The sequence below is a fragment of the Periplaneta americana genome, chromosome 4 (assembly GCF_040183065.1).
Source record: "Periplaneta americana isolate PAMFEO1 chromosome 4, P.americana_PAMFEO1_priV1, whole genome shotgun sequence".
Classification (NCBI taxonomy): Eukaryota; Metazoa; Arthropoda; class Insecta; order Blattodea; family Blattidae; genus Periplaneta; species Periplaneta americana.
Genome location: NC_091120.1, coordinates 146,545,467 through 146,559,524, shown reverse-complemented (window position 1 = coordinate 146,559,524; position 14,058 = coordinate 146,545,467). Strand labels below are relative to the sequence as shown.

The following is a 14,058-nucleotide window of genomic DNA, read 5'->3' as shown; positions in this document are numbered from 1 at the left end:
AAAAATAATTATTAAAGGAATTAAACTGTGCTTGCAGTAATAGGTGAAGAAAGAATAATGCTGAAACCGATCAGAAAGAGGAAAATAAATTGGCTGGGTTACTGACTAAGAAGAAACAGCCTACTGAAAGATGCACTGAAAGGTATACTGAACGGGAGATAATAATAATAATAATAATAATAATAATAATAATAATAATAATAATAATAATAATAATTTATTTAACCTGGCAGAGTTAAGGCCATACGGCCTTCTCTAACACTCAACCAGGAGTAAAAACTGCGTTACAAAAACACTACAAATTTATAAAGTACACTACAATTTTACACACAGAACTGAATAAGATAATAATAATAATAATAATAATAATAATAATAATAATAATAATAATAATAATAATAATAATAATAATAATAATATGTAAACAACAAGTAAGAAGAAATCAGACATAATATATAACATACAGAAAGAAAGAAAAGAGCATAATAAAATGTGAACAGCAGGTCAAAATAAATTAGGCATACAAAGTAGACCTATAAAAATAAGACAATAATTGATAATAATAATAATAATAATAATAATAATAATAATCATGATAAAAAATAAGAACAATAATAATAATGATGATAATGATAATAATAGTAATAATAAAACTAATAGTAGTAATAAAATATTGCAGTACAAAGCATACGATGAATACAATATTTTTAAGTACACACAGTAAGGAAAATTATGATTATATATAGCTCAACTTATCATATTAGAGATATACCATTATCGGAAAATATGAAAACAAAAATATAAAATAAGTTAAATATCACTAGAACATAAAAAAATGTGAATACGTGGAAACATGCAATACAACACTTGTCATAATAGTAAGTTAATTTGGCTACTCGTCATAAGATAATTTTTTAACTTGGATTTGAAAGATTTCAATGTTCGGCAGCCCTTGACCTCAGGCGGCAGAGAGTTCCAGTGACCAGAGGTAGCAACAGTGAAAGATGAGGAATACAGAGATGATGTGTGAAGTGGAATTTCTAGCGTGTTATCGCGTTGTGATCGAGTATTAATATTATGATAGCGAGAGAGAGTATGAAAACGATCGAATAAATAATAGGGGGATGAAGTGTGCATAATTCGATGTAAGAGGGAAAGTGAGTACACATTTCTCCTCTCATGTACCTAAGCCATGATAACTTCTCGATAGAAGGTGAGATATGATCATAGTATCGAACATTACAAATGAAGCGGACGCACGCGTTATAAACACGCTGTAGTTTCTGAGCGGAATCAATCCTGAGATCACTGAACAAAACGTCGCAATAATCGAAGTGAGGTAGAATGAGTGTCTGTACCAGCGTCTGTTTTAATTTAGATGGATAATGATACAATCTTTTTAGTGAATGTAGAATAGAGAATGCCTTCTTACATGTATATTTAATATGCGTATCCCAATGCGGCTGATTAGTTAAATAAGAAGAAAAGTTCGGGACAATAGAAGATATCAGATGATAGAGAACATTGAGTTATATGCAGAGCTTTTTCCTTTTTTTTTAATGCTTGCGATTAACGAGAAAAATTATTTAAGTCCGCCGCTGTGGAATAATGGTTAGCCTGCCCGACCGTGAAACGACCGGACCCAGGTTAAAATCCTGGTTGGGACAAGTTACCTGGTTGAGGTTTTTCCGGGGTTTTCCTTAAACCCATTAAGAGCAAATGCTGGGTAACTTCAGGCGCTGAACCCCGGACTCATTTCGCCAGCATTATTACCTTCATGTCATTCAGACGCTAGGTAATCACAACAGTTGATAAAGCGTCGTAAAATAATTTCATAATATTAACAAACGTCTATATTCAAAATAACTCTTCATTGGTCAAATACGTTTTTCTGCAAAATCTGGTCTTGATCAAGTTACATTTTCAGATGGCGCCACAGAGGTGAAATTAAGACAAACATTGAAAAAACTGATGAACTCAAAACAATGCATTTTCTTAATTTATTAAAGCCTATATCTACAATGGCGGCTGATTGGTTAAATAAGAAGATATGTAACGTTTTGGTTTCTCTAGGCATCATCTTCAGATGGGCGAAAGTACTAGTTTACGAAAAATATATATATAGTATATATTTGTCTTTTTGTCTTCAACAACGACATACTAAAGGGCTTCTTATAAGCCCACCTCTAGCTTTTTCATCACAAACGCGCGCGCTAAGGCTTCAGTTACCAGTTTTATAAATGTCGTTTTGAAAGTAACAGGAAATCATTTTGGGGATACATTTAGCTTGCCCTTTGGCAACATGTTTTATGTTAAAGGTACTCCATCTGCAACAGTATTTTTAACGAGAATTTTTGCGAATTTTAAGTTTTCTTGCAAAAGTATTAATTTGAGCGACAGGCCTGAACACAATTAATTTTAATTTTCTACATTTTAAAAGTAACTTATACCTATTTTTTTTTTTAAATACTTGAGACATATTTTAACCTATCGACTTCCCGTTATTTAGATATGTTGTGACTTATCATTGACAGAAATTAATTTTGACTGTCAGGTAATTTGACCAGCCCTTAGGAGCATTGCTTCCGGCCAGTATGAACATAAAAGAGGGTTTTAACGGCACTTTAGACAATGAGAAGTGTTTATCAAACAATTCCGCATATTTCAACACAAAAGAAATAATTTAAAAGTGTCGTACTCGGACAAATGAATCTTTGTACTGTTTTCATTTTAGAGTACTTGGTAAGTTTAACAGTTAAATTTAAGTGATAATTTATAATGATAATGCTCTGTACGAATTTTACAATGTTAGAATTGAAGGATATAGAGGAAAAAAATCAGGGTCACATATAAAGCAAATTTTTCTGGAGAAAAAATTGAAAGCAAATCTAGTCTTTCAGGAGAAGCTCCCTGTAAAGCAGATTTGAATAATTTCAAGGGAAAAATTGTTCCGGGGCCGGGTATCAATCCCGGGACCTCTGGTTGAACGTACCAGCGCTCTCTCAACTGAGCTACCCGGCAACTCCACCCGACACCGTCTCAACTTTTCCCTTTATATCCACACAACTCGGGTGGGCTGACGAAACAGCCGAGACCCACATCGAGTGCACACAAACTCTGTGTGACTTGGAATTGTGGTTTTCTGTTAACGTACACAGTGGCGTATATATTATGCAAATCTAGTCTTTCAGGAGAAGCTCCCTGTAAAGTAGATTTGAATAATTTCAAGGGAAAAATTGTTCCGGGGCCGGGTATCGATGTGTGTTTTGAAATTGAGTTGTGTGTTGAGAATTTCGTTGGGGTGTGTTTTCGTGTGTCTGTATATTACACACACTCTTTGACTCTACAATATACCACACGAATGCACCCTCACAGGAAACAGAACAAGAGGCGCCAAGACCAACAACGACCAGTTCTGAGGATGACCCATAAATAGGTCGAAACATGTAAACAAGGTACGTTAGAATTTAACACAAGAAAGTTTTATCATACATATTCCGAAGTGATACAGTGTTAAAAGTTGTGTAATCAATATGTATATTTGTTTCTATTATGGGAATTGTTCATACTTCTGTAACATATCACAATACAGTACACTGTATTATAGTTTGATAGGTAAATAATTTTCTGTATTTTATAGTATTTTATTACATCATAAAAAATTAAAAACATTTATAGCTTTTCGATATTTAAACAGCTCTTTGTTTTATTGCAGTTGCATTGTTTCGAGACTGTTCGATGAAATATTACTTTTCATACCCATCACAATCAGAAGGTATGTTTATATGATGTTAATAAAATTGTAATGAAGACACCTTGCTCAAGTACATACATTAAAAACTTCTAATGTTTTTGTTCTGACATATAAATTATCTCTGCAAACTTGAAGTGTTATCACTGATGCTAAAATGATTTCCGTCCAAATTTATAGTAGGCTGTCTGCATATCCCCCTGAATAACAGTATTGCGGAGGCAGAAATGTAATCAGAAACAGCAATAACAAAGAATACTTGAAATATGATAAGATAGTATCGACTGACGTGGAGAGGAAATTCCATTTCCATTTGTCATTTCCTATGATATCAGTCATCGAGAGGTAATGTGATCTGGTATACACTGGAAGAACTCTTGTCTCTTATATCATTACACTACTTTCGAGAACTGGAGCGTGTGTACTTCTAAGAAGAAACTAAAGGTAAGAGTGGCATGAGATGTAACGAACTGAAACGAAAGTATGAAATTTATTAACAAACCATATTATAAAATTCAGAAACAATTATTTGTATAGAATAATTCATTACGTTTTTAAATAACATGTAAGAAAATCAATTTTAGTTAGTGTTGGTTTGTAGGTGCGTTTATTCGTATATTTGTATAAGTGTTTGATTATATATGTGATTCATCATACATGCTGACGTTTTGCTAGAAAACTACATGCGACACATGAAAACATTCTGTGACTTAAACTTAGAATTAAGTTTATAACACACATGTGAATAAATATTTAGAAGTAACTCAGCTGGGCACCTGTAAATGTTTCAAATAGAACATGGTATATATAATTGCTGTGTCTTGGTTTGACTCTTATCTTCGCGACCACCAACATGTATCATAGCAGGCAGTTTTTCTTCTGAATGGCTAGTTGCGAAGTGTGAAGTCTGGAGTCCAATAGGGATCTTATCTAGGGTCTTTACTATTTATGATTTACATCAATGGCGAAGATGATGTGATAAAAAGTTGAGGAATACAAAGATAGGATCAGTAATGCGGAAATTAACGAGTTCATAAAAATTGAAAATGGGATTGCACTATACGATACTGTTAAAAATTGATACGAGCTAAGTTATATTCGGAACATTTATGTATGTACAGTATGTATTTATTCACACTGCAATGGGTATATACCCGGTGGCAGTGGTAACTAATTACACTCAATAATGACAATAATAAACTTATTAATTATAAATACAATAAATAATAATACTAATAATTAATACTAACAATAATTTATAATAATAATAATAATAATAATAATAATAATAACAACAACAGCGAATATCCCAAATTAAATGAAGCACGATCACTTAAAATAACATTTAAAATAAATCTAATTTGTATCTTAAACCTAAGTTCGAACTAAAAACTCACGAGTATGATATGTTCATATCTGCACAAGTACCTTTCAACATTACACTCATTTCGCTGTCAACTCACTCACTGCACTGGAACTACGACACATTTCACTGATTCTATCCTGATTTCACTAACACTTCAGAAACATTTCACGGTTCAGATACTTTGCACTGCCACTATAAACTATAAAGCTTCACTGACAGGAACACGTTTCACTTACACAACACACTTCACTGACACAATATAATTCTTCACTGATACAACACTTCAATAACAAAATATCATTTACACCCTTTAAATACTGTGTATAATTACCGTCTATTAGTAAAGTCCTTAAGCCTATTTTTAAATACGTTTTTGGTTGTTGGTAAAGCCTTTAGTAAGTCTGCAGGTAAAGCATTCCAGTCTCTGATAGTACGATTGAGAAAAGAAAACTTTCCAGTGTCCGTCGTCTGTCTTCTTTCCCTCAATTTATATGAGTGGTCGTTCCTTCAAGAGTAATTTGGCGGCTGCAACCTATTTTTTATTTCTCTCCAGGCAGGCTCACCTCTGTATGTTTTGAACAGTGCGCATAATCGAATTCGCGTTCTCCTGTCCGTGAGTGTGTCCCATTTTAATGGTGAATTTTTCCGACAACACTTAAGAGCCCGTTTTTGAATCTTTTCCAGTGTCTTAATATGTTCTAATCTGTAAGGATCCAACATGCAGCACTATATTCCATTACTGGACGTACTAGTGATTTATATGCAATCTCTTTGGATTTATCAGAGCCTTTTCTTAGTACCCTCATCACAAAGTGTAACGCTCTCCATGCTTTTCCCGCTGTATCTGTAACGTGTTCCTCCCAGCCGAGATCGTTGCTAAACATAATACAGTAGAACCCCTATTATACGTGGTAATAAAGGGGGTAGGCCGAACGGTTAATAGAAAAATCGGATAATCTGTACCTTACAAGATTTTCATAAATTTAGTGAATAGTGCTTACACTTTCGTAGTTTCCTCTATGGTCTTGTATTGAACTGATATAAGTCTTTGTTAACAACGGAATTTTAGGGGAAATTTCTTGTAATGGTTATCTGTGGAAAGATAGGAATAGTGAAGATCTCGTATTGTAGATTTACATACTTTATATATGTTATCCTTGATTTTTTATTAAATTACATACAGTTGTGACTCCAATCTCGTATTCTCAGCTGAGTCACAGTTTCTCGTTCCCCAAACCTCTCTATTTGCACTTTTCTATACTCTGCACAACACGATTTCTTTTGATTCTTGCGGAAGACATTTTATATAGAAGTTATACAGTAAGACAACTCCAACAGTAGACCATACTGTGTAAGGATAAAGTCTTGTAATAACACTCTCTAGAAAAAATAACTTGCTAATATAATGTATAGTAGCATACTCCATATATATCTGTAGGAAAAAAAGCGAGAGAAAGACAGGTGGATAATCCACCAATCGGTTAATAGGGTGACGGATAATCGAGGTTATACTGTATCACTAAAACTAGTCAATTTTTGATCCAAGTTTAACACAACAATATTTCTACTTCAAATTCTAGACTCAAGTGGATATTCGGTAAAGAAATTATTCTTGTTTGTTGGACAAAATTCTAGTCTTTTCTGACAAAAAAAAAATGTAACAGCTCTCAAACTTTCCTTAAATTATGTTAAAATAATTGTGTGAGTTTTGTAGTGTATTTACGATTGGTGGAAAATTGTTAATGTAGAATTTCAAGAACACGCTAGATTATATAAATTTTAAACTATGGACTTGTTTGATAGTTAGTTAAAAATGGGAAGGATTAGAATCAAAGGAGTCGCCGAAAAATAAATCTAGAAAACTTTCTAATGATATAAAAGTTACCCTATACCATACCATACCAGAAAAGCTTTAATTTGTAATTGTAAAATTTATTTTATCTGACATGGGATTTAAATATAATCCTCTGGGTTAATTTCTAACGGACCATTTTGAAACTAGATTTGGACAGTACAGGTAGCTGACATCCTGTATAGACTATCCCAATAATATAAGTAACAAACAAGTTGAATTAACAAATAATTAATAGTTTCTATTATTATTATATCATAAATAATCAATTTGTATGTATTTGAGTGAGAATTTGCTTCTTATCGTCTTGTAATAGCGAAGTAACAGCTATCACGGTCGGCCATGTGTTGTGAAGTCACCAATCAAACCTTCAGGCCTGATACATACCTGGGGCCTCGATCTCATACAACTCGCTGGCACAAGCAGTAAACACCTCTTTATCAGCTCAGTGTTTATTCATAGGTCACAGATGGAGAGGGAAGGGTGAGTCACATTCTTTCCGGACGCAGATTTAACTTGGGCGCATAGTAGTTCGTCAGGGATTATCCAAAGCGGACCACAGGCTGTGGATTAGTTTACATTTGTAATAAATGATGCTGAAGAATTGCAGGGATATCCGAGAGGAACCGGAATATCCTGAGAAAAGCCCTATATTGTGGATTTCATTAAAGGATTAGCTTAGAAAGGCATTAGAAAATAGGAAGGCTGTAAGAGTACTGTTCTCCAATCAGGAGATAAACCGTGAAAGGAATGTGTTTACTATTGCGTCATCTATTGGAGCGAAGTAGATAGATAATATTAGAGCTATAACGTCAGTTTAAAAATCATGAGCTCTCCTGCATATGTTATTTCCTGTATGGAGGGATTAAAAGACCAGGAGATTAACAGTGATCTAATTTTGTAACTAGGGTAGTATACAAATGTGTATATCAGTGTTATGATTTGTGCTTTGAGAGATAGCCAATAGAGACACGAGTACCCACGTGTGTGACCTTATGACATCTTATGACATCAACATTCATTCACAGCATCACCCGGCTTCGTTTCATTCCCTGGAGACTTTCTCGTGGTTGGAGTATAGTAGAGAGGCAGCCAACACCCAGGAAAAACGCAATAATATGAAGATTGTATGCAGTGATGGCGTTATAATTTTTTAACAACCGATTCCCTTCGCTCATAACCATAAAGTTAATAATTTTAATATCAAATATTTATATTAAATTAACTAATAATACAAATGGCTAATGGCAATGCTCCATACTGTTGCATAATTAATTCTTCACTAATTTAAAAACTGACATAGTTTACACCGATTGAGGCAAAGTCTGGCATCATCCTCGTAGTTTTTTTTTTCGGCATTCTCTTCATCCAGGCAAATACCAATCATCTCAAGTTTTTGTCTGATAAATATCGGCATTGTTTGAGAGCGTACTTCCCTACTCTTGATGGCGCAGCAAACTGACGGTCTCTTGCTGTTAAGTAAATGTGTTGCAATTGGATGTGACGACTTTTCGTTGTGAATCGACCTTAACAGTACGAACAGGCGGACAGGCGGACAGGCGAACAAAAAGAAATAATATTTCGAATGAAAGAGAACAAGTTACTGAATGATATGTCATAACTAATAGAAGTGAGAGAGAAGGAACAAACGAATGAATGAATGAATGAATGAATGAATGAATGAATGAATGAATGAATAAACTGACCAGTGAATAAACTGACCAGTGAATAAACTGATCAATTAATAAACTGACCAATAAATAAACTCACCAATAAATAAAGAAATGAGTGATCGTTGTGAATACTTACATGAAAATGCATACAAATCTGTAAATTCGAATCTTAGGCGAATCCTTCGCAGGACTCATACAGTAGAATTTCAATTCTGAAGGCTGAAAGTGAAATGAGGAATCCACTGCAAGAAGAAGCTATGCCACAAAATTCTGAAAAGTGAGATTAATTGTGTTTTAGACGATTCTTACCGTCTCTTACATTTTTCCTAAACTATATAAATGTGACATAGCACTAGCCAATGTTAAAGCACTCCGACTAATTCTAGGATACGGCTCTTTTCGTTAAAGTCTTATTTTTCCCCCTTATATTTATTGTGGATAGCTCCATATTGCTAACTTCCATTTCAGACTTTTAGATTATACTACAGAAGACTGAAAAAATATTAAAATTACAAGACTGAGAAGAGACTAACTATTACAGCATATAGGATACCATTTTGTTGAAATAAAACAATTTTTCATTTAATTTTCAGATGAACCATCTTCTGTATGATCTTCAAGAGATAGTTCTCAAGAAACTGGAGTGCCCGGTATGCTTGGAATGTTTGCTGCCTCCAATATCCATATGTGACAATGGTCACAGCATCTGTAAGAGATGCAGACAAAAGCTTAACGCTTGCCCTATTTGCACACAAACATTTGCAAATATCAGGAACATTACTCTGGAAAACATCACTAAAAACATCCAGTACAACTGCATCTACAGAGACTGGGGTTGTGTGAAGAATTTGTCTATGGAAACAACTTGCAAACATCAAAGAACCTGCACCTATACTCCATACAAATGTCCTTTACCTACAGGTAATATATGTTCGTGGATAGGACCACTTTGTGACATGAAAGTACATCTCCTTCAATGCCATTCTCAGTATGTATACGAATACACAGGAAAAGTGCAACAGAAATTGTTGAAGATGAATTCTTCCAATGGTTGTTACTACAGAATGATGTTCATGGAAGGTAATATTTTCTGTCGTAAAGACGAGGTTAAAGGCGGTGATTATTACATTGTCTTGCAATATGTGGGACCGCAACACGAAGCTCCAAATTTCAGTTACTCTGTAGAATTTAGGAATAAAAGAGGTTGCATAAATATTTCTCATCAATGCGTGAGCATATTTGAAGACTTGAGTGTTGTGTATAGAGACGCACGATGTGTTAAATTGCATTATCAAGTTATCAACAATTTCCTTGATGAGAACGGTGATCTTTCGTACAACATAGAGATAAACCGGTAATGAATTCTTGACTTGTAAAAGATTAAATCCAAAATTGAAATATTCATATAAAAGTGATCAAATCAAGAACTCCTGTAAGTTTCCAGCAACAAAAAATTTGCATCACCAGAAAACGATCTCATTCTTATTTCAGACAGTGAGAACATTCCTCAAGGACTATTATACCAAATTATGCTTTACTGCCTAAATTAATAAATTATTTTGTAACATTAAAAAACTATGTCCGAATATTGAAAAAAATTCAATGCTGTAAGTTAAGGACGAACGCCATTTAAGCTTACGTAAAATTTCAATATTGACAATCATACGATATGGTACTATACCGAAGGTGAACATATACAAAGAGGTATGACGACCTCTCTTTCATAAGCACTAGAGACAAAAGATTACTGTTTGAGTACAAGAAAAGTGCTAGAAAATGAGATTAACAGTAAATAATAACAAAGAAGCGAGAAATTGAGAACTAGGACATAGGACAGAAATGTTAAGTCTGACTAAAGTAAGGATAAAAAGCTAAGAGAAGAATGGAAGATCTATACTTCGAGTGGGAATCCAAACAGAATTGTAATAATTTCAATATGAAGTGTTCCAATTCTGATGCAAACTTCATGCTGATTCTATAATGATGAAACAGTTATTTGAGATGGAAATGATTATGAGGAAGAAAATAATGAATATTATGAAGAAGATGACGATAAACTAGACGAGGGTGAAGAGAAGAATAGTGTCAAGGATAAACGGTGACGAGGATAAATATAACGGCGACGAGAACGCGACTAGAGATGACGATAGTGACGAGGCTAAAGATGAAGATGATGACGATGACGAGGCTGATGATGATGATCAAAGAAGATTGTGTCGACCATGAATGAGATGCTGACTACCATGAAGGACATTGGTGTGGACCATGAAGAAGAAGATGTCGAACATGAAGCAAATGCTGTTCATCATGAAGGAGATGGCGTCAATCATGAAGAAGATAGTGAAGATAGTGTTGATCATGAAGGACATGGTGACAATCATGAAGATGACTGTGACGAGGATAAAGACTGTGAGGATCATGAAGAAAACAACAAACAGAATGGATAAAATGGTAATGACTAGGCCTGAGAAATGTATGCCGCTATACTGCCAGTGCGCTTCGTGCGCCTCTAACTTTGAGTACGTCTCAGAGTTGGGGTTAGTTAACGCAGTGTCTTTCGTTCGTTTGAACTCATGCTTATCATCACGGTAAGTTAGTCCTCAGCATTTGGGTGGTTGAAAGCCACTCCTTTGACTTCGAAACACAACTAACTGCTAGAGAAAAACTTAAAGACATCAGTTGCACTATTTGAAAGACATGTTATTTTCTGTCTGTAGAAAATACACCTAATATAACATTGGCAAGTATCAGCCTTTCTATTTCACTATGTTAATATGATGATGTATTACGTTTTTGTTTTACATAATTTTTCATTTCCTATATTATTGCAGTGAATAACAAACCACATTTACAAATTTTCAAAGGAGAATGAGTACATGTTCCTAGAAAAAAAAGCCTTACATCTATAAAAACTTTGTTCCACTTCTGCACAAACAATGAGGACATGTTTGAAATATTTTACACAAGCATTATTTATCTAAAATCTGTATCATTATTAATAAATTTCCTCATTTGAAATTAAGTCACAAATTTCGTCCTCGGCATCTTGCTATTATTCTTCTTTACAGGACGTTGAATGTTGCCTGTTACGAATAGCAGTATTCGGTCGTAATGTAACCGATCAACGAAACACACTGAAATCCCCCACCTCAACGTGATTACGTACCGGTACCTAAAGTTAGAGGCGCTTGAAGCGCAACGTAACGGCATACAATTCTTAGCCCTAGTAATGACTATGAATAAATTTGTAATGAGTAGAGTCTTGCTTTTGGTTACCTAGACACACCAAGCAACTCGCAACAGTGTAGTTTCATATGGGCTATAAATCAGTGGCATTGAACCCCAGACACACAGTTCAGAGTCTGGCTTTAGTGAGTGAGGCAGTCAACATCCCGAAACATAACTAGTAGTAGTAAGTGTAAATAATTATTTTTTTCCGTGACTTACTGTATTATTATAATTTCCACTATTTATTTAGTTATTTATTTATGTATAGATACATAGGTTGTGTCCAGTCAAAATATTCACGTGTAATACAAGTATTCATAATTAATTCCTAAAATCTGACATTAAAGGACTGTAATACATGGAGAAAAAGAATTCAAACATTTCTAAATGAACAAAAGTCGAAACATCAGGGCCGAAATATATTTTATATATTTAGATATTAACTCATTTCAATTGTGAACAATCAAATTTCAATCCTTTGAATAATATGCCATATTATTTACTTCTAGACACATTTTTAGTTTGACTATTTCGTTTATATGACGTTGTTCAATTTTCGACCAATGAAGTGTAATGAAATTTTGAAATCCAAACAATCACAGTCATATATTGAGATAATTATTGCAACTTGATTTATCAGAATCAATTTATCGCATGGTCGTTCTTTTGTTTAGTCAGTGTCGCCAACTGCTTTTCCGTAAATCGATGAGCATGAATCCATTAGGCCAATAACATACTACAGCGAAAAAATAATATGTAATGCGTTTGTCGAGCTATGGAAAATGCTTTTCTTTACCACGGAGTAACGCTCGAAATAAGGCATAGCTGACAGTGGTGGGCTAGCGATTTTCTGAGAATATAGTTACTCCACCACCTGTATATCCCGTTCCCACAGATAACCTAACTCAATTGTAGGCTATAAAATTTTTATTAGCCTACTTGAATGAAACTGAACAATTAATAGAAAGTCAGATGTTCAAATTTATGTAACTTTATTTCTATCTGCGCATATCAAAACCAAAAACTTTGTATAATATATACAAAGTCATACAAGGTCTTTGATCAAACTACCTTTCGTATTGCCTAATAAAATTCGTGTTTTAATTGTCTATACAGAGATGGCTTCACTGTGTAGCAACATATTTCTCCCTATAATGTAAAGACAAGCAATGCTAGGTGTCTCCACACATAGTTCATAGTTCTCGGTGTAGTGTTTTACGGGCCTTAATGTAATGATGAAATACTAAATAAAGTACGAAATCCTACTTCCAGATCTACATCTTCATCTTCTAAATCATGTCCATTGTATCGTAAGTAAATTGCACTCCTTCATTCAAATTTGATAACTGCATTTTCAACAATTGTTCATTTAATTAATGTATTTAATCAGGTTATTTGTAATTACATTATAAAATGTTTAAATTAGTTTATGATTTCAGCGGATAATTTAAATGTATTTCTGTTATAAAAAGAAGAGAAAAGCTCAGTACATGAAATTATGAACATTTTAAAACATGTATTTCGCTTTCTCAATTTGCATTACTGAATAACATTCAATTTCTTCATTGCAGTAATCGATATGCATTTATTTCAACTTCACAATGTCTGAATAGGTAAATATTAATAAATATACAATTATTAACATTTTGTGAGCGAATTTTAGGAATATATTATTTACATGTTTATTTTATTCACGAAATAGTCCTAATAAATGTCACGAGAGGTATGAGATTTCCCGATAAATCCACGAACGACGTGACATTACTATAGATAAAATATATCTATTTCTTTTAAAAGTGTAATTTAAATATTCAAAACTCTGTAAATAGGAGAAAATAGTGAGCATCGGTTTTTACTTTTTTGACTAAAAATATATTATGAAACAGAAAGTATCCAGAATTTAAATACGTTTTACTTATTGTGAGAATAATCTTCTGTTACCCATAAGATGGCGTTAAATAAATATTTAATTTGTTGTTAAATCCACGTGACAGTATATTATTTAGTACGTGAGTACTTTTCTCATTTCCAGTGCCAAAGCCATTTTCAGTTACAAGCCGGAGCATGGGTAGGTTTGGCAACGCGGAGTGGAGGCGGGCGGAGGCGAAATAAGGGCATGACGTTTGACGTTTTAGTGCTTTGATTTCGTTGTCATATGTACATTTTCGACATTAATTGATTCAAAACT

General features: G+C 33.8%; 1 long non-coding RNA gene across 1 annotated transcript; it reads left to right on the top strand.

Annotated features, from left to right (window-relative positions):
* Nucleotides 1–4,039: 4,039 nt before the first annotated feature.
* On the top strand, nt 4,040–13,856 carry LOC138698276 (uncharacterized). Its single transcript, XR_011331814.1, has 2 exons — nt 4,040–4,195; nt 9,236–13,856. It is a non-coding gene; the product is annotated as an uncharacterized lncRNA (long non-coding RNA).
* Nucleotides 13,857–14,058: the final 202 nt, after the last annotated feature.